Source organism: Nyctereutes procyonoides, unplaced genomic scaffold (assembly GCF_905146905.1).
Source record: "Nyctereutes procyonoides isolate TBG_1078 unplaced genomic scaffold, NYPRO_anot_genome, whole genome shotgun sequence".
NCBI classification, from domain to species: Eukaryota; Metazoa; Chordata; class Mammalia; order Carnivora; family Canidae; genus Nyctereutes; species Nyctereutes procyonoides.
The window spans coordinates 68,440,185-68,444,006 of NW_026575049.1; positions in this window are offsets into that span (position 1 = coordinate 68,440,185).

A 3,822-nucleotide genomic window follows, 5' to 3' on the forward strand; every position below is an offset into this window, starting at 1 on the left:
TCTTTTGTGTGATGGTTCTGATGTTTTTCACCGAGGACTCTCCTTTTCTACAACCCACTTTCACTTCCTGAGGGTAATACCTCGCACGTCAGCTCAATGACCTTAGAACATTAAAACAACAACAACAACAAAAAAAACCCCAACAAACAAACAAACAAAAAAAAAAACACAACAAAATCAGTCTATTCCAGGGAATAATAATACAAATACGGGGCGGGGGGAATGAAGACTAAGTATCACTAATTTTTAATTCACAAGACCTTGATTATAATGCTCGGGCAAGCAGAAGCATCTATAAATGGCCATCGACTATGAAGGACACAGAAAACTCTCTACTTTAGGGGAAAATGAGTTTCCTACAGAAGGGCTGCTATGTATGGTTGAGCGAGATGTGCACGGATTTAACTCCAGAGGTGCAGCTTAGGCGACGGTGGCTCCTTGGGATTTGCATGACACACTCTGCGAATGTGTACCCAGTGGTGCGTGGACAAGTCAAAGCGTCATTATGGCTTCCCAAGGCGGGCGGTTGGTTCTTCCTGGTGAAAGGGAAGTGTCCTTTGCCAAAGTGGATTTTTAAATTTTTTTTTAAATTTTTGTTTATTTATGATAGTCACACAGAGAGAGAGAGAGAGAGGCAGAGACACAGGCAGAGGGAGAAGCAGACTCCATGCACCGGGAGCCCGACGTGGGATTCGATCCCAGGTCTCCAGGATCACGCCCTCGGCCAAAGGCAGGCGCCAAACCACTGCGCCACCCAGGGATCCCCCCAAAGTGGATTTTTAGAGTGTAGCCCTAGGCGGGTGGAGAATACAGTGCTGGCCGTGGATGTCCAGTGTCTCTCGTAGACAGACAGGCAGACAGACACACATATGCGGCTAACGCTCCACCAGCAGGGCCCGGCTTTCAAAATGAGGAACTTGCTTAGATTAAAAATAACGAGCAGTTTCCCGGCGCTCGTTCGCAGACATTAGAAAAAGCTAAGGGGGCCTGGGTGGGTCACTGGGTTAAGCGTCCGACTCTTGATTTCAGCTCAGGTCATGAAATCGAGCCCCACGTCAGGCTGTGCAGTCAGCGCGGAGTCTGCTTGAGATTCTCCTCCTCCCCTCTGCCCCTCCCTCTGCTCTTTCTCTCTCTAAATAAATAAATAAAATCCTAAAAAAAAAAAAAAAAGGAAAGAAAAAGCTAAACAGAGCATGGACATCATTTCCTTTGGTTTTTGGGGAAAGAGTCTACTGTGGACAAAAACTCCCCTGTTGCCACCCTACATCTGCTGTAGGGTAAAAAAGAAAACCACGGATGGAATTATTTAAGATTCCAGGCTCCATTTTGTGTCCTACTCCGAAAATATAGAGTTTTGAAAAGTCGCCAGAGTGGATTAGGGGGCATGGGAGAGAGAAGGGTGGGGGACACAGAAAGTTGGGAGAAGCCTGCTTTACAAGACAAACTGGGCTTAGAGTGAGGCCCCTCGGCGTTTGGGCTCCACTGGGGCAGGCGGGAGGGGAGGCCGAGGGCACCGGGAGGAGGCCGTGGTTGTCCCCAGGCCTGTGGGGCCCGGGGCCGGCATGTGCAGGGCCACGCTGGGCCTCGCTGCCTTGGCCGCCTGTCCGACTTACCTGCTCTCTTTTGTTTTTTAAGGCCTGAGCTAAGACTAAGGGGCGTCCTTGGGACTAGCGGTCGTGCCAGCTGAGCATCCCCTGGCACGTGTGGGTGCCCCGCACCCCTCGCAGCCCTTTCTCCCGTGTGCCCGAAGCTGCCCGTGGCTGTCTGGGTCCTGGGCCCTGTGGCAGCGGCCGTCGGCCTCCGGTCAGGGTCCCAGCAGCAGGTGGAGTCTTCCCTGAACCCGTGCCCGAGCCTCAGCTCCGGGGATTCTGATTCTGCGTGTGTGCACGTGGGCTGGGAAGGTGGGGTGGGGGCTACGTTTGCACTTGTACTTTTTTTTTTTTTGCACTTGTACTTTTTTAAACAATAAGGCATGGCTAGCTGTCGCCAACATCTGCTGTGTCGCTGCCAGGAGGCTCCTGGGACCCCACGGCCCAGGGCTCAGGCGCCAAGGCATTAGCACGGGGCCTGGCAGGCCTTGCCAGGTGGCTCCCGCCCTTCCTCTTGCCCGCCGTCGCCAGTCCCTGCCAACGTCTCCCCCAGCCTAGGCCACCGACGACGCTTGGCTTCTCTCGGCCTCATTGTCCCTGCAAGATCCGACTCGGTGCTTCCCCCGCGCTTCCCTCTTCGTCCTCCCCTCACTTCCAGGTAGACGCCGAGCCTGGGGGTTTCGCTCCCACCTGTCCGGACGTCTGCTCATTCGGTGTCGGTTGAAGACCCCAACCATCCTCCCTGTTTTAGGGTTTGTGGTCTTTGGGGTCAGAGAAGTGTTTGTGTTTTGCAGCTGTTTCAGAAGTGTCCCCTGCCACTTAGTGCAGCGCTCGCTGGGGCTGATGGGCGCTCAGCGAGCCAGGGACAGTCACCACCAGATGGCTCAGGGCCAGCCTGAGCTCCGCAGGTGGCCGCAGGTGTGGCAGCAAGCTCTCGGGGCTCTCCGCTGTCACTCGCCTGCCCACGTCCTTTGCAGGGAGGACAGCCTACCGTTTGTGACCGCCCCAGCAGGTTTACGCCACGTTACTCCCGTTTAACAGAAGAGGCAACGGTGGCACCGAGGGGTGAAGGGACTGGTCCAAGGTCGCATGGCTGGCACTGTCGGGAGTGGGGGTCTAGCCCCGTGCGGCCGCCCGAGTTCGAGCTCTCAGTCCCCGCCTTAAGCATCCCCCTTGTAGTAAGAGACGGAGTTTAGTTCGTGTGACTGCGTGTGCCGGTAGCTTTGAACATCCTCACCCTTTGCCCCCCAGCTGTTCGGGGCCGATGCTGCAGGGAGCCAAGGGTGATCACATCGCCCTAGACCCGCGGCCGGCCGTGCAACAGGACTCAGATCCAGGTCTGAACAGCCTCTGGATCCGTCTGGGCCCTGCTCTGTCCCCAGTTGTGTTGGGTTCCCACGGCCCGCGGGCTGTCGCCCCAATGCAGAAGTGCCCTGCCCACCCCCCTACCCCCTGATGCCCCACCAGCTGCAGTGATGTCTCCCGCCAGGCCAGGCCACAGCCAGCCTCAGCCCCGGGCTCTAGGCTCTTCTTTGCTTAAAGGAGATTTTATTCTCTAACACACTCACACACACACATTACAGACACTTGGACACTTGTATATGTACTTACAACTTTTAAAACCCCGGGGTGCCTGGGTGACGCAGGTGGTTCAGTGTCTGAGCCTTGGCGCCCACCGGCGCACAGAGAGCGAGCCCTGCCTCGGGCTCCAGGCTCATCGTGGAGTCCGCTTGGGTTTCTCCCGCCCCCCGTCCACCCCCCCCCCCACATGCTCTTTCTCTCCCTCGAAGATAAGGACGTGATTTTTTTTTTTTTTAAGCCCTGAGAGCACTGGATGCACGCACAGGCACAAAAACTCTCAGAGGAGCTGCCAAAAGCCTTCCCCCTTCCCTCGTCCTGGGGGGTTCGAGGTGAAGAGCTCAGTTGGGAATTAGGGAGATCGTTTCTTTGGGGACAGCAGTTGCGACGCAACGTGGAGGCTTCCTCTCCACCCCGTGGGGGCGGCGTGCGGGTGCTCCCTGCACCCCCAGCAGGCCCCGAGGGGCTCCAAGGAGCTACCCACGGCGATCCGTGCCGCCCGGACGCTGCCGGTGGGTCTTGCCCGGCAGCTGTGGCCCGTGGGTGCCCTGGTGGCAGGGACAGGGAGGGGGCCGCTCTGAAAATGGCTCGGCCTAGGCTTCAGGGGAGAGGGGGTCACGTAGGCCTCAGGCCATCGGATGTTCAGAGGCTGAAG